Genomic DNA, 26,165 nt, shown 5'->3' on the forward strand with positions numbered 1-26,165 from the left:
GCTAGTTTGGGAATAGATATTGGGAAATCTAAAGCATTACAAAAACCCTACCGAGCAGAGTTTTCAGACAAAGATTTAGAAAATATGAATGTGTCAGGAAAAAAAGTACAGATCAGAGAATTGTTGAACCTGTTGCAAAAATGGGGAGAATTAGAAAAGTGGAAAGCCAGGCGGGCAAAGAAAAAGAAGGAAATTAGATCAAAACAGATGACTTCTGAGTATGTTTTAAAAGAAGCTGACAAGCCAGAACAATTATATCCTATGCGAGAAGTGCCAGGTGGAAAGTATGTGCACGTTCCATGGTCCCGACAGGATATTGTGTCCTTTACCAATGACTTTCCGAAATTACGAGAAAAACTTGTAGAGTGGTACAGACAGGTAGAAAGGTTTGTAAAAGTCCAAAAATGCCTTTGGAAAGATCTGGATGGGTTTTTCGATATCGTAGTTCCTGTAGATTTGTGGACAGAATGTAAAATTGCCATTGGTTGGCCTAGTGAGGAATTCCCGAGGGACCCTCTCACAGGGGCTCCTTCTGATAATGTAATGACAAAATACAACCAGGTAATGTTGCATCTGAAGGGAAAAGTGCCTGCAAGGGAAACTGATTGGACCCAAATAGATAGAACTACCCAGGATAGAGATGAAACTGTGCATTCCTATTTTGAACGACTTTTACAGGTGTTCAAAACTTACAGCGGCATAGAAAACATTGAGATGAAGGACATGACTCACTCCATTTACAGGTTTGTAAACGGTTTGAGACCTGAAATTTGCCAATGAATCAAAGACAACAAAATCTGTTGGCAGTCTAAGAAAATTGACGAGGTATTAAGGTATGCCAAATATTGCGAGGATGAGATGGCTGACAAACGAAAGGCTTTAAAGGAAAAGGTCATGTGGGCACAAGTAAAACTAGCAGAACAACAAGAAAATCAGTAAAATGAATAATAATACCCAAAATCAAGGTTCTGGGGGTGGAGGAAAGCCTAAAGTGAAATTGAGCCGAGAGGAAGCCAAAAAGAAGTTCCCCTGTCACGGGTGCGGACAGATAGGGCACTGGAGAGACGAGTGTCCATACGCACAAAATGATAACCCCCAAATTAATGATTTAAATCTACAGACGCAGAATGAAAAGCCAAGAAAGACCCAGCAACAGGTAAAACAGAGTCAGTTGCCCCGTGCACCTAGACCGAATTTTAAGGGTAAAGCACCGCAGGGTGAAGACATCGAGGTATGGGGAGGAAAGGAGGTTAGAAATGCAGCAACTTCCCAATTTTTGTTGAATGATACTTTCCTCTGTGATGAACCTTATTGACGGTGCCTGAGGGGGGAGGACAAGGAGTGCGTGCTTGGCGCCTCCTTGCTGGTAGACCAGTCAGGGCCATACATTGAAGGAAAGGTTGAAGTAAATGATGTCACCTTTCTGTTGGACACTGGGGCTACCCGTTCTACTGTAAGAACAGCAGACGTTCCAAACCTACCCCTCTCGGGAGAAGCGATCCAAGTATTGGGTGTATCTAATCAACTGATTAGTACCCCAGTTACTGAACCCATGGAGATTACAATAGGGAATTTCAAAGAAATGCATAGATTTGTTGTCTGTGATTCCAGTCCTGTAAACCTATTGGGACGTGACTTGTTGTGTAAAATGAACTGTACCATCTTTTGCACACCAAAGGGCGTCGAGATACAAACCCCAGACGAAGATGGAATATACAAATTAATGCTAATAAGGCCTGACTCAGAAATCAAAAGACTGACAATAAAAGACTTACCTGAAGAACTTCAACAGACAGCGAAACCAGAAGTATGGGATTTTACTGGAAAAGATGTAGGAATAATGGCAAATGTAGACCCAATTAAAATAGCCATAAAAGAAAATGTAGTTTACCCGAATACTAAACAATACAAGATGAGTGCAAAAGTGAAGGCAGGAGTTGCCATTGAAATAAAAAGATTGCTAGAAGCAAACATCATACAAGAAGTGATGAGTAGTCCTTGCAACTCGCCCATAATCGGAATCAAGAAACCTAGTGGGAAGTACAGGGTAGTGCAGGACCTAAGAAAGGTAAATAAAATCGTTGTTCCTTGCTGTCCTATTGTTCCGAACCCAGCAGTGATTTTGTATCAAATTCCCTGGAATGCTGAGTGGTTCCCCGTAATTGATTTATGTCACGCATTCTTTTCAATCCCATTGCATCCAGACAGCAAATTTCTATTCTCATTTGAATTCGACAGTCACGTGTTCGTTTGGAATTGCGTCCCTCAGGGGTATACAGAAAGCCCCTCAATCTTTAATCAGATTCTGAAAAAGTGCCTTGAATCCCTGGTTTTACCTGGAGAATCAGTTTTGGTGCAATATATAGACGACCTCTTAGTGGCGTCTAAAAGTCAGAAAGACTGTGTTGTTGGCACCATTGCCTTACTGAACCACTTAGGTGAAGGAGGGCATAAAGTATCACCTGACAAACTACAGTTCTGTACCTCTTCAGTAAAATATCCGGGGCACCAGATAGAGAAAGGTATCAGGAGAGTTACTTCAGAAAGAATTAGGATAATTGGAAACATGCAGTTACCCAACACTCAGAAAGAGATCAGAATGTTCCTTGGAGTTGTAGGAGACTGCAGACAATGGATTGTGGGATTTGCAGTCCTATCAAAACCATTGATAAAAATGACAAAGAAAGGAGCCAAGGATCCAGTAGAATGGGATGAAGAAGGCATGACAGCATTTACTAAATTACAAGAATGTCTATGTACAGCCCCAGCATTAGGAATGCCTGATTATTCAAAAGAATTTGCACTATTTTGTGATACACGAGACAATTGTGCACTGTCAGTCCTGACCCAAGAGCATGGTTTGACTAGACGTCCAGTAGCATACTTCTCTGCTACTTTGGATCCAGTGGCTGCTGGATTGCCTGGATGTCTGAAAGCGGTAGCTGCAAATTGCATGAGTCTTGAACAGAGCGAATCTATCATTATGGGACATCCTGTAACTGTATATGTTCCACATGCAGTTGTAATCTTACTGACCAGAACTAAAACCCAGTATCTCACACCTAGTCCGCTGACTAAATATGAGAGGATTCTTGTGGGTGCGGCAAATGTAATCATTACTCGGTGTAACATATTGAATCCAGCAACCCTATTACCAGATTCACTAATTACAGAAGCAAAGGGAGAGGTCGAGCATGACTGCATTGACCTGACTGAGTTTAGTACCAAACCACGCCCAGATATCAAGGAAATGCCCCTGCCTGTAGAGGATTACGAGCTGTTTGTAGATGGCTCATGTCTGAGACATGAGAATGGAGGCTTAAGTGCTGCCTATGCTGTAGTCACAGTATCACGTGCTGTAGAAGCATCCTATCTATTTGGAGTAAAGTCTGCACAAGTAGCCGAATTGATTGCATTGGCAAGAGCCTGTAAAGTTGGGAAAAATAAAAGAGTAACCATATATACTGACAGTCAGTATGGTTACGGGATTGTGCATGACTTCGGCCAATTATGGCTACAAAGGGAGTTCCTGAGTTCTTCAGGTACTCCTATCAGAAATGGAAAAGTGGTACAGGAATTACTGGAAGCAATCCAGTTACCAAAGGAATTGGCGGTGGTCAAGTGTGCTGCTCACAAATCTGGCGATGACAATGTGACAGCAGGTAATCGATATGCTGACCAATTGGCCCAACATTGTGCAAGACATCAAATGTCAGTCAATATCAAATTGGGGGGATATGGAAACAGCTGCCAACATATGTGTTTGAGAATGTGCCGACATGGGAGGAACTGAGAGATTTACAGAGTGCAGCAGGACCAAAGGAAAAGAGAAGATGGAGAAAGTTTGGTTGTCAACAGAGGAACGAGGATGGTGTCATTGTTTGCTCTGATGGTATGCCTGTGTTGCCTGACAGCTTGCTTGCTCCTATGACCCGGTTAATACATGGAGATGCACACATTGGTAGGGATGCCATGGTTCGTGTTTTCAAACAGACATGGTTCAACTCGAGATTCAGGAAAATAGCAGAGGCACTCTGCCAGAGGTGCTTGACATGTCAGCAATACAATGCTGGGAAGAAAACAGTAGTTTCCTTGGGAAAAATTGGGAAAGCAGAAGGTCCTTTTATAAGATTACAAATTGACTTCATTCAGTTATCCCCTTGTAGAGGAATGAGATACGTCCTTGTCATTGTATGCCTGTTTTCAAAATGGGTAGAGGCTTACCCGGCCAAGAGAAATGATGCCATCACTGTAGCCAAATTGTTACTGAAGAACTAATACCTAGGTACGGGGTTCCAGTCACAATTGAATCAGACAGAGGTGGGCATTTTCAGAATGAAATAATTGGTCAGATCTGTGAAGCATTGAAAATTACTCAAAAACTGCACTGTGCATATCGTCCAGAGGCTTCTGGAGTGGTGGAACAACTGAATGGCACTATCAAGTCGAGACTAGGAAAGATGTGTGAATCTACTGGCATGTACTGGATAGAGGCTTTACCTCTTGTCCTAATGGGGATCAGAAGCATTCCAGACCGAAAAACAGGCCTGAGTCCCCATGAGATCCTGATGGGAAGAGTAATGCGACAAGCATGGGTACCAGGACACAAACTGATAAGCATTTCTGATGATTTGGTACTAGAGTACTGCAAGCAACTGGGTGACCAAGTGCGTTCTATCTCTCACCAGATTGGGGAAGACGCCGTCGCCAGCCCAGCAACTCCAGTCCATAATCTGAATCCAGGTGATTGGGTGGCACTAAAGAAACACACCCGTTCAAGTTGACTTGCACCGAAGTGGGGAAAACCAAGACAAGTGATTCTGGGGACCACAACAGCGGTGAAGTGTGCCGGTGTGCCAAAGTGGATCCATGCCAGCCATACGAAAAAGGTAACCGAAGACGAAGAAACTGACGCTGAAGGTTGTCCAGCTGAGGGGTCTCCAGACGTTGGTCCTGAGGTAGCTGATGACGAACAACCGAGCACCAGTCAAGATGGATGGATACCTGTAATCGACCTGACATTTGATCCCATAAGAACCAGAAACCAAACATACTCAGACAGAGAGTGGGATAGTGAGGAAGAGACAGGAATAGGAGGAGACAATCAGATTATCGAAATCCATGTCAAATCTGATGAGGAAGAAGATCATATAGGGACAGAACAGGTGATCGACACACCTCCAAGAACTCCTGAGATTGAAAAGGGACAGATAGAAATTAGGGCAAAAGTTCAAGCGGAAGAAAATCAAAGGTTCGAAGTGCTTGAACAGGATCAGATAGAATTAGACGAATGTGTTCAGGACACAGAAGTTGAAACATCTAAAAGTCAAATCCAGTCAACACCTGAACAAGGCCAGCTTAGCAACCAGGCAGAAGAAACTGAAATAAGACCTGGGACTAGTCAGATAGAAAGGGAGGAAGAATAAACAGAAGTGCCACAACAAAATGAAAACAAAAGAGCATTAGAAGAAAGCCAAACCACAGTGCCAGTTAAAAGATTCAAGAAAAAGAATAGAGAACCAAGGTACATCAAAAGATTGAGACTAAGACTAAAAACAGTAGAAGAAAAGCTTGAGCAAAGAAAACAAGGCTCCAGTAAAACAGAACAAACTGGCGAGAACTCCAAGCGAAGAAGTGACCGAATAAAAAGGCTGAACGAAAAGTATCGGGGTCCTGAATGGACTTACCTGGTGTTGGAGGAATTTGAGGATCTTGATATAAGTGACGAAAGTGATGAAGAATTGACTGCTGACCAGTCTGCCGAAGAAGAAGAACCAACCTGAAGTTGCCCAGTGTAAGCTACCTGTGCAAAGTTACAAAGAGGGGTGGGAAAGCTTCTTTTGAGCGAAAATGTCTGATTCAAATGTGAATGGAAGACCGAGAGGAAGTTGTTGTAAAACATGCTGCCAAGTATGTTTATGTAGTGTAGCAATAGTACTGATCCTTTGGATAGGACTAACAGTAACCCTTCCTTCTATGATAAGTAGGAACCCAAGTTTGTACCCAAATAATAATTTACCTGACGACACTGTAGAATTACACACTAGAATTACACCACGAAGAGTAGACACTTTGGATGAGGAAGTATTACACTTAAACAAGATTAAGAACAAGACTCATTTAAACGTTTTCGCAAACCTGTTATTGTATTATGTAGAAACTATGGAAATAAACGACTGTTATGTCTGCATGAAGCTACCTACTTCTGTAGCTGAAGGCGTGACTTATCATCACTTGCCCTTAACCTATGGAATTTCCTGTAGTGTACTAACTAGCTTATTTTACAAAAGAGGACCTTTACAGTATTACTATTCAAACTCTGACGTAACATTTTCTTAACTTCCTGTTCGAAGAAACCTGAACCCTGTACATACGACTAGAGATGTAGCTAAATTCATGAGTGATTATTTTCTAACTGTAGGAAAAATTAATATAGATGATGCACATAAAAATAACCTGACCTGTTCTTTACATGAGAAGGAAAAAGAGTTTCTGAACATGGTAGAGAAAAGAAGAGAGAGTTTCCAAAAGAAAGCCAAAGACAGGAACCATAAAGTTCCTAAATGGGCAGAAAGTATAGGGAGCACCTCAAATGGTGGAGCAAATGCTGCTATGCTCCTTGATTTCGAAAAGAAGGGGAAGCTCTGTCTTAAAAGGGAAATGACTAGTTATTATAACAATGTTTTCATTGGTTCCAGTGAATGCGAGCATAATTACAAGGTAATTGGAGGTTGGGGTTTCAAAGATGGGACAGAGCCTGTGTTTCCTGGAATTTATTTTATTTGCGGGAACAAGGCTTACTTCAAATTGCCCGATCATTGGTACGGGAGTTGCTATTTTGGTATTGTCTTCCCAAAGATATACCATGTGGGGAAAATCACTGGAAGCAATGAAGAAACTAACCAATTAGTACGCAATAAAAGAGAAACTGCTGGTGAAATTGTAGGAGATATTTTTAGCGCAATAATACCTGCAGTGGGAGTAGTTCTGAACACAAACAAAATTTGCAAATTGTCAACAGTAGTAGATCGGCTATCTACCGACACTGCTGGAGGTTTTCTGATGGTCAATACCGAAATGGTTGCGATCAGATCAATGGTTTTACAAAACAGGCTTGCTCTTGACACTCTATTAGCGAAAGAGGGCGGAGTCTGCAGAATGTTGAAAGCGCAACATTGTTGCACTTACATACCTGATAAAAGCGTAGGAATCCAAAGGTATGTGAGGAACATTACTAATTTGGTGAAAGAACTCAAACCACTGGAGGTTGACAGTGCCTGGAAGAGACTTACTGATGGTCATTTCCGCTGTAGGTCATTGGTTTGCAAATTTAGGTAGAGGTTTATTGTTTAAAGTACTGATGTCAATTGCAGGAATAGGTTTTGTCATATTCCTCATATTTGTCTGTTGCAAATGTCGCAAACACCAAAAGAAATATACTGTGAACAAAAGAGGCGTGAAACGGAATGTGGATGAACTTGAATTAGAGGAACTGAAAAATCAGATTTATAAAAGGGTGAAGAATTCTCACCCTAACAAAGAAACCAAAGATAAGTTGAATCGAATGTTGGAAGAGATTGAATTGGGCAAAATGTGAAAGTTGGCATCTGGTTCTATTGATTTGTGATGATATAAAATATCATCAAAGAGGGGATTGATGGAGCAAGAATTCGCACGTAAAGCGGCTTGCTTGTATTCATGTACCTCGAATAACCTTAATGAACTAATTCAACCTGTTTTGTGTTACTAATATTGCACATTTTACATTACACGGGGTGTCCCAGAGACGCTTGCCTATGTGTTTATTAACATTAACAACGCTTGTCGTTAAAATGGCCGCTGCTTGGCGGGGTTCTCTTCTGCGCATGCGCTGGTCACACTCACGTGACGTGACGTACTCGCAGTTCTGGTGGGAAATGTTTGCTCATGCGCAGTACAGCTAAAATGGCCGCTTTGTCTTCTCATATGCTCCGTGCTTGCAAAGCTGCTTTTGCAAAGTTGTTTGTTTTGCATTTACCCTAACGCTATAGTTATTATAAAGTAAGGGGTATAGAGTAGCTATTCATGGTATACAGTGTATTCATTTTTTCTGTATTTCTAAATTGTTTTCGCTTACTTTTCATGTATCGTATTATTTGGGGCCCGAGGAACACTCGTGATTCCATATTGAACAGCCTTTCTGCGCATGACAGTCTTCTGCCGGTGGCATTGAAAACTTGCCAACCCGAAGTCCCAGCCAAGATGTGCCTGGGAAGATGCATCTTCGCCTAGCAGAAGAAGCTGAATTGTTTTCAATGTAACATAATTCATAGATGTACTATTGTAATAAGAGAGTTAGGTCATGGGAACCCCAAATTCAAATAGGCGGTCCCAGATCATATAAATGTAGGCTTGTAGAAAGGAAATGTGATTGGTGTGTTGACCTATCCTACTTGGGGACCAATCGAAATTGGGGATTCTGACACTTGCAACATTTGGGGGGGTGGTACACTGACCCGAAAACAGTATAACTAGCCTAGGTTTAGCTAGAGAAATTGTCAGACTTGTCCGAATAGCTGACCTGTCACTGACCCAACGCACTCAATAGGTGACTGATACAGAGGGCTGCGGAGCACTCTGTCCGTAATTGCCATAGACTCAAGCGGGGTTTTGGAAACCTTAAGTGCTGGCGGGGCACTTTGCTGGGGAGTTCGTTAACCCAATCGGGGTTCTGACGGATAGCTGCAGAGAGGGTGGAGCGCAGGCGTTGCTTCCGAACTGCGGTTGCTGGTCTTACATTGGTGGTCCTGTCCTGATCCTAATCTGGTTTTCCTGTCCTGTCCTGGGGTGTCCATTCTGCACCTGCTGGCATACTGGTGACTGTCCTTCCTTGGGGTTCCTCCTGTCCTTAACTGACCCGTGGCCAGGGTTGGTCTTCACACCATACTAGGTAAATATAGAGCTGAGACATCTATTCTGCATCTCCTATTTTTCCTTTCTTTGCTTTAATAAAGCTATACTCTTGCATATTTGACCTTCCATGTTTTTCGCACCACTAAATGAGCAGGTCATATCTTATCGTTGTTATTTTATCATATTCCGTTGTCTTACCCATCCTTTAAGTACATTCCTTTTTAGTTCGTGAATATATAGATGTTCCTTTTCTTTACCCATCCTTTAGTAAATTCAAGTAATTGCACTGTTTTATTAGTATGGTTTATCCTTACTTTACCTATGGTTCCTCTTCATGGGGAAATATTTCACTGTGAAATTCTAGTATGTTCCTTATTTTTCCCGTCCTTCAGACAACATACTCAGTCTAAACTCTGAAACCTATTTTAGTATGTTTTCTGTTCTTACCTTCCTTTAGATTCATAAATGGTTGGCTTGATTTACTTTCTATATTGATATGTGCTCTTTATAATCCTAGTTCTTGATAGTTTAATTGCTGTAAACTTCATGCTTCCTGAAATTGAAGAAAACTAGATAAAGGTTTTAAAACTTCCAGAGTCTGTGATTATTTTATGAGTGCAAATATAAAAAGGTATTTTGGTGTCTCCCTTTCTTTTACAGCTAGCTCCCTGATCGATTGTGATCATAGGTACCCGTAACGGTGGATTGGTTAGTCGGGTACAGTAGGAATAAATAGGAAGGAACAAGGGATACTGGTAGTAGAGTGTAAGGTCACCTGATTAATAAATATGGTAAATTGAAATATATGGGCCCAAGACGTATATGGTAAAATTGTTGGTTAGGTGACCTGCGCGCTCTATCAAGGTGACATTCTCTTCAACTTTGCAAGACTGGTAGAGGTAGAAATTGGAGAAGAACGCTTCAACCCTGCTTTATTTTCAATACTCCTATCTTTTTCATTTTATTCCTTATCATTTAATCTTTCAATTAAATCCTTTCAAATAAAGTATTTGAAAGGATCTTGACATCAAACTCAGATTTTAATATTGGGTGGGTTTCATTTTTGGATTATTGCCAACATAGTTATTTGTCAGAGCTGACATTATTAGCTTGACTCTGCCAGATAGGAACTCACCAAGAATAACACTTGCATTTATGAAACACATCAGTCCATTAATATTGTAACTTTATATATTTAATAGTTCATCCCTACAGTGGCAGCTGGTCATCTTTGGATGTGTTGGTATACATAATACCCATCCCTACTTGAACAAGTAAGATCAACTTCTTTCAGGATGGATATGGGGCAGTCTTCCTTGGAAAAGTTTGAAAAAATTGTAACAAATCTTTTTGCAGCACAATTTTCATATATATTTGATGAAAGACAGTCTATGGTTTCAAAAGAGGACACATGAAATATTGCAGTTTTGTCATGGCAACTTATCTATCTTGACCCTCCCTAGAGATGTCACATCTACACTCACTGCAATAGAAAATATTGTGAAACTTTAGCATTTTCTACACATTTTCCTCAAAAATGTTTTAATAGACATAGGTGGTAGAAGCAACTCATAAAAGGTAATTTCACATGATCAACCTTTTTTCATCGCATTTATCTACGCATTTGCATTTCACACTTTTTTTTTGCTCCTTCCAAGTGGATTGTCAATCATACCATATGAATGAGAATTTCCTTGGCAGTAAGTTGCAATTGTTAATTTGTTGGTGCTGTTGCTTGTGTATCTAGTTTACTCTTACGTGCTGCATGTCTTTTCTACCTGGAATGTTGTAGATATGTGGATTTTCAAGTTTAATGAGCTCCCAGCACGCGGTTGATCTCTTTCTTTTAGGGGTGATCTGCTGGGCACTTTACTTCAATAATGCTTATGCCTTCACCTATCATGTGTCTTCAAGAAAGGAATGGAATAAAAATACCAAATAAACAAATCTCACAATCATAGACACTACATATCAGAGTTAGACGGGTCCACCGCCTGTGCTTCAGATAATGTTAAAGAGACCTTACAGGTGCAGTAACACATAGGTCTCACCAGATTTACAGAACAGGGACTCGAAGAGCAGTGGAGATTAGACTTTAAATGTACAGCTGGAATGTATCCATAATTGTGTTCCCAACATCAATTTGTCAGTTTAGTAAAATACAATTACAAGTATTTTGCTATCAAATAAACACCCTTGATATTACATTCTGCTTCTTTTCTATGTGAAGCCGATTAATGCATTACTCTAATCCCTTAGAAATCTATAAAATAAAATAAAAAAAAGAAATTACTTGGGGAGCGGCACAAACCAAGATGGCCGCCTGAATTGGAGCTCCGTTCCGCGACGGTAGATGCTACGGTGATTCCTGCGGCTCCAGCCCTCATTTACACCTGAAACGGTATTCTACAGACATCGAAAGATCCGCTGCACATCTTGTGGGTATCAAAATTGCTTTTTTCCACTTCTGCCTTGAGATATTTTAAAGAAATATATCTCCTCATATTCGGGCGCCATTTTGTTTTGATTTTTCCTGGAATTATATTTTTCTCTGCAACTGCAGGACACTTGAAGTAAACTTCAACAGAATTGTACTGACTATGTTTTTCCTTGTATAAGGCAGGGTTTATTTTGCCTTTCATCTGACTTTCTTGACCAGCTGATTTTCTGAAGTAATTTACTTTGACTATTTGTATGCAAGTGGTGGTTTTCAGCCCCTATTCTCTGCCTTTTTATTCTTGAAGTGCTAATAACACATTTTCTATATTCTGAGACGTAATATTCATGATTCCCGACATTCTTCTGGTTATTCCTCTGCTCTTGTGGAAAGGAGTAAGAAACTTCTTTTCATCAATAAAAAGTCTACTATTAGCGTTCCTGAATCCTGTTTTTCTCACACTAATTCCTCAGCACAAAGTATTTAGAAAATAGTGCAATCTAATTCCTCGAGACCAGTGCCTTTGCCAACTTCTTCAATTAAAATGCAGACTCTATTCTCTGCCATCAAGCGTCTCAAACAGGATCCTCCTTCTCCGCCGAAGTGTGTCTCTCCTGTATCCTTGGACACTGTGCTGGATGAAATACATGCCTTACGTTCATATATTAAGGAGACAAATTCTTGTCTGCAAGTCTTAGACTCTAAATGTACATCTATGGAATCTCGTATTTCGACAGTGTAACAACATGTTGGAGAGTTACATGACATGTCTGTCAAGGTTGTTACCTTAGAGAACGAGGTCCTCCTGTTGAAGAAATCTGCTGAAGATCTCGAGAATAGAAACAGACGCAATAATCTTCATTTGTATGGACTTCCGGAAGGCTTGGAGGGTGCTGTTCCTGTCAATTTCTTCACCACATTTTTCCTAAAGCTTCTGGACCTCCCTCCAACTACAAACCTAAGTTTTCAACGGGCTCATAGACTTGGTCCTCGTTTGTCTTCTACGTCAGCTCATTCGAAACCAAGAGGTGTAATTTTCCTCTTTCTCAAATTTACTGACCTTCTACAAGTTTTAAACGCTTCTAAAGCCAAAACAAAAATAAGCATGGTTAGGCTCTAAATTATTCATCTCACAGGACGTCTCCTCATCAACTACCAAACGTCGACAAGACCTTTGTCCTGCTTTGAATACAATGGGCGCAAGATATGTGTTATTTCACCCCTGCTTATTTAAGGTCAATTTCCAAAACAATACTTCTACCTTTGAAGACCCAGCAGACTTGAGAAAATTAATTCAGTCTCATTTCTCAACGTCGATGGAAATCGCTGGTCCTTCTTATGCAACTTTGATACCTTGACTTATCTCTCTTTACTGTAACATGGTTGTTCTACGTAACTTTGTTTGATATTCTTTCCTTTGCAGGTTGTCTACTATTTGCTGATATCTGTTTGTTATTATATGTTTTTGTAGCATAATACTCTTATTTTTTCCCTTCCATTTTTCTCTTCTCACAGAATTTGTCTTTGGAATTCCCTTATGTATCCATTTTCTGCTCGTTTTAAACACCTCCCTGTTATGGTTCGTTCCTCCTGTTTGGGCATGCCGTCTTCACTTGTGTGTCGCCACTCCTGAACATTTTCTTCTAGTTTCCCCCTAAAGGTATGTATTACAGTTGTCAATCTTTTTTCTTTACCCTCATTGCTATTATATATTTCTTTCTCTTCAATGGTTGACATGTACTGTCTTTTCTTATTGTCTTTTCTATCATTCCCTTTTCTTTCCTCTTTTTCCTCTTTACTTTCTTCCTTTTCTCTACTTTCATTCCCTGCTTTGATCTTCTATCTCTCTTTGTTTATTACTGTTCATCGTATTGTTTTATATATTGTTCAATTAATCTTCATTCAGGGTTATCTCCTGGAATGTGAAAGGTTTAATTAACCCCATTAAAAGGCAGGGAATACTAGCCTCCTATGATTTGGACTTAGTCCTTTTACAAGAGACTCATTTGACGGAAGTAGCGGCTTTGAAGCTCAAAGAGAGCTGGGTTGGTTTATTTCTTGTTTCCCTACTTCTCATAAGAAAATGGTGTGATTATCCCCTGTCACAAAAAGGTTAAATTGTTCTGTTGTCTCTCAAGAGATAGATTTGGAAGGTAGATGGTTATTAATTAAGTTACTTATTAATAATATTGTCATTGGACACAGAGAAAGCGTTTGATTCATTGGAATGGACGTATTTGTGGCCGGTCCTGAAGAAGATGGGATTCAGTGGTCCTTTTCTGGGATGGATAAAACTACTATACCATGACCCTGTGACTCCCTTTACCTGAAGGTAAATGGAGTGACATCTGGTGGTACAAATATCAGAAGTTGCACAGGCAGGGCTGCCTGCTATCTATGGGGAGTATTCGGTGTTACTCATCAACTGTTGTAAATCGGTGAGATACCTCTAAGAGAAAGGGCGCTTTCCAATTCAGAACCTCTCACTCCAGTGAGAACCGGTGGGGTTTAGGCACTTAGGTATTTAAGTCCGTCCGATTGTGAGCGATTCTTTCAAGCCAATTTGGGTAGGATCCTGGAGGTGTACAAACAGGATCTCGGTCACAACGGGTTTAAAATGATGGACCTCCCGAACTTCATATATGCACTCCAAAATACTCACTATTCAGTGCCAGACAGGTAGACAAAGTCATGAGAACACTGCTTTGGAATGGGGAGGTGACCCTGGATAGCACTAACAACTCTGACAAGGAAGGCCTGGAATGGGGGTATTACCTTGTCAAATCTCGGGCTGTACTATTGGGAGGCACACCTAATAGAGGTGAATGACTGGGTTTTCTCAGATCAGGATGAGTCCTCTCTAATGGCAGACAGGAGAACAATGGACCCAGTGGGATACCTGCGCTACTTGTATGGAGGAAGAAGCCTTGAAGTTTCCCAATGCAGGCGGCACAGGTACTCAAAATAAGGTAGAAGCTTTCGATTTGTGTGTTAGAGGAGGCACTCCAGCCACAACAGTCATGGTACGACTGTCGTGTTCGACACTCACTCCAACTCCAGACCAAGGTATGGGGTCTCAGGCTATCCTCCGAGATCGGGCAAAAGGGTGCACCCATTATGCTCTCAGAGTAGGGGTAGTGTGAGGTATGGATTTCTAGATATTCAGAAATTGGACTGCCATGGTTGAATTGTTAATTCTTTTCACCATGTTCATAATGCTGTTTACTTTGCTTTGTTTTATCTGCCTAATAATCACAGCTCATTTTTTCTATGCCAGATTATGATTGTTTTACTAAATGTATTGAAAACATACCTAGGGGAATATTTACAAGAATTGTCGCTCTGCTGTTTTGACACTGCTTGGCGGATTTTCTTTTTTACCTCTGTTGTACACCATTTCCTAACGGCATGCTAGCGCCCTATGTGCTAACGTGTTGTTAGGTCCAGCTAGCGGCCGTAACAAATTACACTAATGCTATCAACAAGTCATTAAAAAAATACACGTTAGCATGAAAAAAGTGATGGCCGGTCAATTAGGAGCAAGAAAAATAATGCTAGGTGGCCGGATGTCACATTTCTGTGGAGTATGTGTCATCCCTCTGCACACCCCTGCACTGTTGCAAAAAGTTTGGTTGTGTACCAACATAGCCATCCTTGCACCCTGACTCAAAGTTGTCTGTGTTGCTGCTTCACTGTCTTCATCATTGCCAGTGCAGGGGAAGACACAAGGGGAGGGTACCCTCATTCTGAGTATGGTGCTGTCTTGTGTGTGTGCAATGATGCTGGGTTGCATAGATACAGTGCCTGTTGAGCCACATTTTGTTAACAATTTGTGAAAAGGTCACTGGGTAGGTACATCTCACCATTCCAAAGAAACTCTATCATCTGGGGATCTCCATGACACATCACCTGGTAACAGTTTGCAATATCAGCCTGTTGGTGGTAGCCACACATGATGTAAGTGGTGTAGGGCAGGATAATCCACTGCACACATACAAGTATCTGGAAGGAATCTATAAGATGTCTGATACCCTGCAGATGACCAACTCTACACAAGAAGAAATAGAATGTACGTCAGTGATTCTTTTCACACTACTAGGATAGACCTCATCCACTCAGTGTTTGCAGACAGTGGCAATGATCATAATCCTTAACTCCTGACACGTAATATTTATGGACAGAGCTATTTGCCATCCACAGCCTAATGTACCAGCTGTCTTATGTATCACAGTAGAATGGAAGGTGTCATGTCATGCACTTTGAATGTCAACTTCTTAAAAACATTTGAACATGTAGCAAACAACAACAATAGTATTTACCCTTTCCATTGCAGAGAATGAACCCTTACTTCCTGGTCAGCACCCTGTCCCAGACATCACCAATGATGGCAATGATGATGAAAACCTACTAACCATCGACCACAACACCGTCCAAGAACTCCTGGACTCCACTGGAACACCATATCCGGATTGGGGAGGTTCAGCAGCACTGTGGCGCCTCCACATACCCCGCCAAACAACCAACAGGCACCACCTATTACCACAGTCACACCCCTGGACTCAGAGGACCCACAGATCACCTTCCAATGGACTGCGGTAGGAGTCCAGCGGGAGTTGGCAGATCAGGTACAGGCAGGGATGGAGACCTAGACAGCCACAGTAAAGGGGTCCGTAGGTGCCTCAATCCCAATAGAGACAACTCTGCTGCCATCAGAGGCACCTACTCTCCACTCTGTGGCCTCTAGCAGTCCCTGGCTAACATCGCTGGTGTCATAAGGCAGAGGCATCAACAACTGCCCTGCGTAAGTGGCACCAGCAAGTTGGTCAAAGATTTGGGGGTAATCCCAAATATCTTGGCGACCATGGAGCAGAAGCAAGACTCCCACATGGCTGCCATGGCTGCCTACCACTGTGACATTGCTGCGGAGTTACAAAATGCCTCTTGTGTTGACTCAGATGAATGCTGCTGCAGCCACAGCATCTATATCTTCCGCCCCTGATGTGTGTGTGTCTCGCTCACCTGCTGCAGGTACAACACCACCCTCATAGGAGACACTGCACACATCAGAGTAGGAAGATGTGGTTGGTAATTTTTTCAAAGAAAAAGTATGCAATAGCATTCATTTGTGTCAAATGTCCAGTTTCTGCTTAGCCCTGTGCTCACCAAAAGCCTGAGGAACATCTGCTATCACTGCTCTCATCATGACTTTGGCTTGTTCATCTTGGACATTTGTGGACTGCGCATATGGTGTATCATTCCCTATGACACTGCGGTAATTCTTATGACTGATAATTTCCAAATCCTCAACATGTCCCATGACATGTTCCCCACAAGGACTCTGTCTTAACATCCACTGGCTCTATACATCCTTTGGGGTTGTCATCCTGTGAACTGTCCCTGTGTGACCCATTAAGATTTGCACATATAAATACATGCATCTTTAAGTGCCAGCTGTGTGGTGTCTGTCACCTTGAATCAGGACAAATGAGACCAAGGTATAATCTGTGTAGCTACTGCATCAAGTACTGAGCAAAGTGATATCATTGTGTCTGCAGACTCTGGAACAATGATAGACAGTGAGAGTTCAAATAATGTAGGAAGCACCTATTCTGTTATTTGCATTGAGTGCATAATCAAGGTGGCCACAATTATGAGCAACTGGTAATATGCAGTCAATGTGAAGGGTGATATCATTCAATCTACAAGTGTCATGTCCATCCATGGCAACTAGTGAAACATAAAACATTGGGGGGGTCAAGTACACGTAGCAATTACAAGAGGTTATGAGGCAGGGCCCAGTGTATCAGTCCACATACCAACTATATGTGTAGAGTCCATAGAGCACACCATTGCTCCAAGACATTTTGCATTAGAAACACACATTAAGCTCGTTTTGGACAACATATTTAGCAGTCATTCATCATGCAATGAAAAAAGCCACATATCTTGGTCAACATTGCATGCATGTCAGTTCATGTGAATCAACGGGCAGTCTGACAAAACCCTGTCCCCAGATCAGGAACCACTAACACATGTTGTGCAACACTACAAGCTAAGATGCCTAAAAATATATAGATCCAGCTAAGCTCAATAGATCACTGATACACGTAAACAAGTACTTACACCACAATTTATAAAAGTAGCAGTTTTATTTAAATGTAAATCTATGCTTATCTAACCTATGCTAAATACCTGTCCTAACCTATACTATACAACCTTATCCTATTTAACCGCAACACTAGCCTAACTTAGCTTATCTTAACCCACACAGTTAACATGACATTTTAAACAGCAATCCCCCTCCCCCAGGCACATCTGAAAACACAACAAATATAACTGTACCTAAACTTATACTACCTAAGCATTTAACCTAAACAAATGTTTATTTTTTCCATTGTTTTAATTTGTTAGTTTTTTTTTCGTTTTCCAATTTTTGTATATAAAACACACACCAACCCCCCACCCCTGCCAGCAAACCAAAGTAAACCTACATCACTAAATAAATAAAAACACCCTTAGGAAACCCCTATGCACAATAACTTACCTCTATACTAAACCTACGCTAACCTAAACTATCCTACCCGCTACATTAACAACAAAGGTGCCTCTTCAACAGTCAGAAATGAGTGGATAGGACCTGGTGTACACTATCATTTGTTCTGCCCCAAAACTTTTTAATGCCAACCTTTTTTTAATTATAAAGAGAGACCAGGGCAACCCGGGACTAAACCCTGCACAGCTTTATGGCACTAAGGCCTAAATACCATAAACAAACTTTGCACAAGTAGAAAACTAAAGTTTTTTTCCTTCAGTGGTTTTTCAAGAATCAAGATATAGTAAACAAGTTCAAATGAATTTCACAGAAAAAATGATCTAATTAATTTCACAAAATGAAGAAATTAAACATATATACATTCTTTATGAGTTAACATCCCAAAACAAAATTTTTCTATAACCCAATGCATTTCGGGTTCAATCTGAACCCTTCTTCAGGGGTATACATATTCTAGACATTCTAGTATAAATTAAATTTGAAGTCTTCGGAGTCAGTCAGGTTGCGAATCTACAAAGATAAGTTACAATTCAGCAATACACAAGTAGCTGTGGGTATTTACATTCTTAAAAACGACACCACTAAGAGGAAGAAGAAAAGAAATTCAATAGAAACTGTACCTCCAAAATGAACCCTGTGTGAGCCGAAATAAATAAAAGGAAAGACCAAGGGGAAAAGGGGGAAGAAACTATGTCCATAATGCTCCTGTGCATAATTCTACCCTGCACCAAACGATTATCAATTAAAAAACTATGTACCTCTTTCAGTCCAACTAGGACTAGGCAAATCTGTCCAATGATATTAGAGAGTATTGCTGTGGAGGTGAAAGTGAACATGAATATGCATGTACATGGTGGGTATATAAAGTACAAAATAGGTCAATGAAACCAAGGACTTAAAACGTCACTTATTAGAACTGCAATAAAACATACCCCTATGCGCGGGAAAGATTCCAACAGAAACTCGGCGTCATTCCATGTTTAACCTCGTAAGTCACTAAGGTAAGAAAAATGTAAACTACATGAAGTCCACAAGCTGCAACGAGCTTAAATCTTAACTTAAAAACTGGGACAGTGTCTCCATCTTACCTTAATATAAAAGTTACTCGCCCCCTGCGTATTCTTGCGATGATCTGAAATAAACGTGAAAACACTCAAAATGAGTGTCAAAGTGTGGGCCAGTTCCATGATATATGACTCACGGAATCTAAATTACTCATACCTCCTGGGACAAAACACTGTCCGTACACGGTCTCCACTGCTCCAGATCTAAGTCAAACCGGCGGGGAACAGCCGCCATTAGGTAGTGAAACGAAATTATTGGTATATTTCACTACAAGTGCGGGCGCCATATTAGATCAGGCTAGCTGCCTCCACGAGTCCGTTTTTTATGTTCCTCAAGGCGGAGCGCGACGCGTCGCACATTAGCCGGCGTACTTCGAATAAATTAATGGTGGCTGTTCCCCGCCGGTTTGACTTAGATCTGGAGCAGTGGAGACCGTGCAATGGTTGTCATGCCACAGGCTTATTACACTATCTGATGTGCCACGTCTTGACAACACATTATTTGTGTCACAATATCTTGGAAAACATGGGAGAAAAAGTAATTTCAGGATACATTTCTCCCTTAACAGATAACCTTGTGAGCATGAAATGTAATAATGGATGTAGGAAATGTACACCACATCAGACAGTGGCATATAAACAACTCCATTTTTTTCATGATGGCACTCTACGGTGGACCATACCAACCCTGTGTACATGTAGGCAGGTTTTCAACATTTGCAGATGACATATATACTGTAACAATCACACCCTATTCTGGATGCTTGTTCTACAATTGCCACATACAATGGCATTATCAGACAGTTTGAAAAAAACACACCTCACACACAATGTTCATCTTGTCATTTCAAGATAGTCAACTTTTAATCATTAATACAAGTCAGAAGGTGATACATGTGCAACTATTGACCACATCCATCTATTACCTATTTCACCTCTTCCAGAAGTCAATTGGTGACTAGGTTGCACAATGAGTCAGGCAATTCCATACCCATCTGACATGAAACTCACTCTTTGCCACACACTTATTACACAGATAAAGATACTCACGGGTAAAGTTGGGGTTGCCGAAGTTGGCCATCTCTGCGTCAGTATGGGGGGACCATCTACAAGACATAACATGTACAGGACATCATCAAACTGTTTTACACACACATAGAATGCAAGTATACCACAGTACATGTGCTACACTATTGGCCATGTGGTCCATCAGGGTGTAAGTGGTCAGATAACATGTTTACATACCTGGATAATACACTTTTTAGAGGACTACAGTTTAGACATGTGGAGTTTAGGTTGCATGATGGCAAGTATGATCTTCAGGAAGGAGCCCTACCCCACGGGCATGATAACTATGACCAGGTAAGACTCAAGCAGCTTCCATCACTCGGTCGCTCCTCATTGTGACTGCGTACTACACTTTGATGAGTCTATCTTTGTTACAAGGACTGCTTGTTCAAGATCACATTGGGTTGCAGACTGGTTGTCCTGCTTTACCTGCACTGCTGAATGAGTGCCAGCAGCTGTAAAATGCACATTACTAAATGACATCTCTGCTTCTGTAGTTGTTTTGGGGGGGACACTTGGCAGCTGCCCATCCACACAGGAGCTTTTGTATTGCATACTGACTATCTAATATTGATTAAGATAAGGACTAGAGTGCAGGTTGCACGCTCTCTGTCATCCCTCGAGACCAGCGCAGATTCAGCGGTAACTTCCCCATTCTTTACACAGTTTATTTGCGGCGAAAACTTTATTTTAACTGCGACAAATTTTATCTACTTGCACATTTTAAAATACTTACTGCTGGAATAAGGAGTGCACTTGGCGCCCTGCAATCTCCTCGGTCCACCGCCAGTCATTAGCGGACTGTTTGTTGTGGAGGGAGACTCCGGGGGACAGCCTCATTACAAAGTGACTCACTTCCGGGTAGGGCCAGTGATAACCGCCATCTTGGTTGGGTTAGCGGTCTAGCATCTCTGCTCCCAACCAGACCCAGGCACTATGACTTCAGCAAATGGCGCGAGAGCGCAGCGGTAGCGTGCAGCGGGCGCTGCCGGCCGGAGCGCCGAAGGAGCGCCACAGGCAAGCTCGTCTGCGCCCGTCCGCGCCTCGACCGGGCCCGGGGCCGGTCCCCCTGGACCTTTTGGATCCCATAAAACAACATCTAAAACAAGGGTAATCACCTACACAAAATCACAACTTATGGCCTTTAGTAACTCCAATAATAATCATGACTGTACCCTTTTCAGCCTGGGTGATTTTACTAACAAAATATCAGCCAGATGTCCCAATTGCTTGCTTAAGGTGATCCCAACCGCTCTGGTACTATCTCCCAGTGAACATTTTTCTCATGTTAATTCTAACCCCATTCATTTTGTACTCATCAATGCTCGTTCCCTCTCTAAGCATAAAACTGAAATACAGGAATTACTAACCAATCATAAGCTAGAGCTTGCTTTTATAACTGAAACGTGGGGTGACTCTTCTACAGGTCCTGAGTTCTGTGCGGCTACCCCAGAAGGATATTGTGTATCCAGACACGATAGACTCTTAAAAAAGGGAGGTGGGTTGCCAATTATTCATCGAGAAACCTTTGCCATAAAAACTGAACCAATTACTTTATCAGTTTGTGAAGCACTGTCCTTTTCTATTACTTTTCCCAACACTCAAACATTCAGAGGATCTTTAATCTATCGTCCTCCAGGCCCTCGAGTGGGCTTTCTTAAAAATGTACACAACCTTATGGAACCGATGGCAGGAACTCCCGATTATACCATATTGGGAGATTTCAACTTCCATCTAGAATCCTTACAGGATAAGGAATCCTCCTCCCTTATAGCAGACCTACGGTCAGCAGGCTTACAACAGCTGGTTATAACACCTACTCACACAGCGGGTCACACCCTGGATGGACTATTTACCAGCAATACTAATATCTCAATATCCTCTGTCCTACCACTCACTTGGACTGACCACTCTGCAATAATCTGTACTTTACAAATCACAAAAGCTAAGGAAAGCTTTACCATTTCGCATACCCCTAAACAAGTTCGAGCATGGAAGAATACTGATATTATTCTCTTGCAAAAAACACTGTAAACAGGAAGTCATAGCAGATCCTGACATAGCGGCCAATGACTACTCTTCTTGGCTTCATAAAGCCTTCAGCATAACAGTGCCAGTTAAGAATGTGTCCACTAATCGAAAGGTGCCTTCAGCCCCATGGTTCTCGGAGGCCTTAAGATTGGAAAAACAACGGTGCCGAAATCTAGAGAGAAAATGGCGCAAACACTATGACAATAATACGAAAGATTTATATGAGGACTCACTGACCAAATACTACACCTTATTGTAGCAGAAAAAAGCAAGTACTATCAAACACAAATAGAGTTGGCTCAAAATTCCACCAAGCAGCTATTTCAGGTGGTAACCAAACTCTCCAATACACCTACAAGCATAGTCACAGAGGGGTCACCTGCTCTGTGCCACTCTCTTGCTGATTTTTTTGAAGACAAAGTGCTTCAGATTTGTTCAAATTTTGCTACACAAGTTAAGTCAGATCCCCCTGCTAGAGATAGCCTGGCTAATACCCCAGCTACGGACTTCGCAGAATTTAGTCAAGTCTCATCGGAACTAGTAAAAGAGCTTATTCTCTCTATAAAATCGGGTTCCCCTCTGGATCCTTGTCCTCCCTCAATGGTAAAACTCATCCCAGAACACATAGCCCCTATTCTTACCAATATTTTTAATTCAATGTTCCACACTGTCTCATATCCATTGATTTGGAAGAAGGCCATCATTAAACCCCTGCTAAATAAAACTAACTTGGATCCCACAGAACCCAAAAATGATAAGCTGATTGCTTGCCTTCCTTTCCCTGCAAAGATTGTGGAGAAAATAATGAATATTCAATTATCCCAATTCATTGATCAAAATAATCTTTTGGACTCCACTCAATTCGGGTTTAGGAAGGGTCATGGGACGGACACAGCCCTCATTAAGGCGGCGGACGAAATTAGGATGATATTAGTAGATCAAGGTGGTGCGGCGGTCCATGTTCTATTGGATTTGTCCGCGGCCTTTGACACGGTCGATCATTCCATTCTAATCGACCGTGTCTCGGCCATGGTAATAGGATATAAGGCCAAAGTGCTACTAACCTCCTTCCTCGCTAATCGTACTCAATCGGGTAAACTGGGCGAATCCTTTTCACCTACGTTTTCTCTTCCATGTGGGTTGCCACAAGGATCCTCCATCAGTCCGACCTTATTTAATATCTACGTGTCGGACCTGGCCAGGATCATTAAAAAGCTAGGGATGAGAATAACATCATATGCCGATGACACCCAACTGGTGTTGGCAGTACATAATGATGGATTACAAGTGGCAGCCAGCTTTCAGGAGGGAATGTTAGCCATCCGCTCCTGGATGGCACGAAACTGCCTAAGGTTAAACTCCGATAAAATGGAGGTTATGACGTTTGGCAGTATAACCCCTGGCTGGTCCCCTACGTGGTGGAAAACTGAGCTGGGACCTCCGCCTCAACCAGTCAATAAAGTCAGGAACCTTGGGGTTATGTTCGATGACAAGCTCTCGTTCACCCACCATGCGAATGCAATTGTATCCGCTTCCTTTAACACTCTCAGAATGGTAAGCAGGTTGCTCCATTTCCTTCCCCCGAGTGCGGGAAAGACTCTCATGTGTACGCTGGTTATGGCAAAAATCGATTATTGTAATGGCCTCTTTCTGAATGCTCAGGAGAGAGTCTTAAATAAGATACAACTAGTGCAAAACACAGCAGCAAGAATGCTATCTGGTACGCCTAAATTTAAATCCATTTCCCCAGTTATTCGCCAATTACACTGGCTACCAATCAGAAGCCAAACTAAATTCAAGGCTTTATGTATAACATATAAAGCAATCAATAACTCTGAAAAAGGTACTCTGTCCATATATTCCTACCAGAACCCTTCGTTCCTCCTCTGCACGCTGCCTAACCATCCCACGTACAAATAAATCATCTTGGGGAGACTGAGCATTCATAGTTGCCACCGCCAAATTGTGGAATACCCTTTCACTACATATCAAGGCCAGCCCATCCCTCATTACATTCAGGAAGTTGGTAAAAACACTTCCTTCAATCCTATGTCCCTCTATCTTTCAGCGCCGAGACACCTCCGGGTAGTTGTGCGCTATAAAAATATCATAAATAAATAAATATATCCCAGTTGCTGCCCAATCTTAGGAGAGATCCTGCGCAACCTGTGGTAATCTCTAGCAGAATTGACTCAGCTGAGATTATCCTTTGTGAAGGAACTTCGGCTCTCTTTGTGTATTCATCTCTCTTTCAGAAGAATGTAAATGTGTAGTATTTATATAGTGCACTTCTACCCAGAGGCCTCGTAGCGCTGTATTCATACCGCTGTGGAACCCATCCTGGCTTTCCTGTGAAATGTCCACTCCTGGGCACCCCCAAGGTGAAGCCAGGCATCCAAGCGCTGCTGGGGACGTTGTGGAGATTAAGCAAGCTATTGCCCAGAGTCACACCCATGATTAGACTAGGCACCAATGCGAGAATTAACAGGTCCGGGGAAAGTGGGTCCAAGAGCCGCCGAGGCGGGAATTGAACCCTGGTCCCGGGCCAGACCTCTGCATCAGGGTCTGCCGCTCTAACCATTGAGCCACGCTTCTCCACAAGATTGGAGAATGCAACAGCTGTGGTCTGTGATCTCTTTGGTTGGTTAGTCCACTGGTGCTGTCAAAGGGCCTTTGAACACTTGCTGTCACTGCTTCAATGAATCTAGGAAGGTCATGTATGCAATGTGTGCCATGTAGACAGTTAACCTGATGGCCCCATTATTTGACAAGCCCAACACCAAGACTTCATCTCTCTAAAATCTCCTAACTAATCTAAAGCTTGTCTCTTTGGATGCTGAGTTCACTTACCATAAGGAATTTTGAAGTACCCAGATAGTGCATCAGAGCTTATTCCCATGGGGGCATATTATCAAGGAACGATATTAAAATTATTGCCGCTTTAGCAGCAGGAAACTGCCGCTAAAAATGTGATAATGGGCTTGATAATATGCCATAGAGAATTTCAATAGAAGCCCTTGTTAACACCAGAACATGGCCTTCTATTGGAATTCTCTACAGCATATCATCAAGCCCATTATCGCCGTTTTAGCGGCAGTTTCCTGCTGCTAAAGCGGCAATAATTTTAACGCCGTTCCTTGATAATATGCCCCTTAGTCCCTCCAGCTCTACTCCAAATTTCCCTGTGGGACTTGCCAAGCAGCTGTTACTGTTTGTGTGTTATTATGAACATAACCGTGATACCTTGTTTAAAGTCACACATACTTTTTCATCACTGCTCAAACATTCTGTCAGCATCCCTTGCACATATACTCACAGAATATAGCACCAGTTTAAATCTTCGTCTAGTGACATGTCACATTCTTCCGAATCTTCCCCCAAGCTTTTTGCCAATCCTGTACATTGAACAGGACTTGTGCTGGTAAAGATATTTAAATAGACCTCCTTCCCCTGATCTGGAATATTCTTTGACATCTAATTAGTCTGAAGAAAGCCAAAGCGGATTTAGGAGTAAGTACACGTTGTCTATCGGGGAATCTTTATACATAATCACAAACATTAAATACGTCAGTGTGTACATGAGGTTCCAGAATCCTCTTTACAAAATGAAATTCCTTACAGATGTTAATTTATTTTCCAGATCCCTGCAACGGCGTCTGTGGTCCTCATCAAGCACGGCAGATATTACCCCTTTGAGCACTCAAATCTAACACAAACACTCAACTCTTGTTCATCCCCTCTCACACACCACATACACTTTTTTCTAAAGCACATCACCATTCGCTTTACCTTGCAGCTTCCACTCGCAAACAATACTTTGCATACAAATACTTCTCAGAAAACAAATACATCATCATCTCCTTTAACTACTCCTCAAAAACAAAACATAACACACACTAGTACAACAAATTCTCTCACACAGAACACCTCATAATACTTTCCGTCACAAACTAGAAACATACACCTACTCCCACCTTAGTGTCTACACAAATAATACACACTCTAAACCAACTTCACTGCCAAACTTACTCTCTTCGCCCACACCTAACACATATATAGCAACACAGCAACTCTCTTTAAACCGCCTCTCATCCATTGGACAATTTCGGACCTTGCAACA

This window comes from Lissotriton helveticus, chromosome 11, assembly GCF_964261635.1.
Source record: "Lissotriton helveticus chromosome 11, aLisHel1.1, whole genome shotgun sequence".
In the NCBI taxonomy this organism is placed as follows: Eukaryota; Metazoa; Chordata; class Amphibia; order Caudata; family Salamandridae; genus Lissotriton; species Lissotriton helveticus.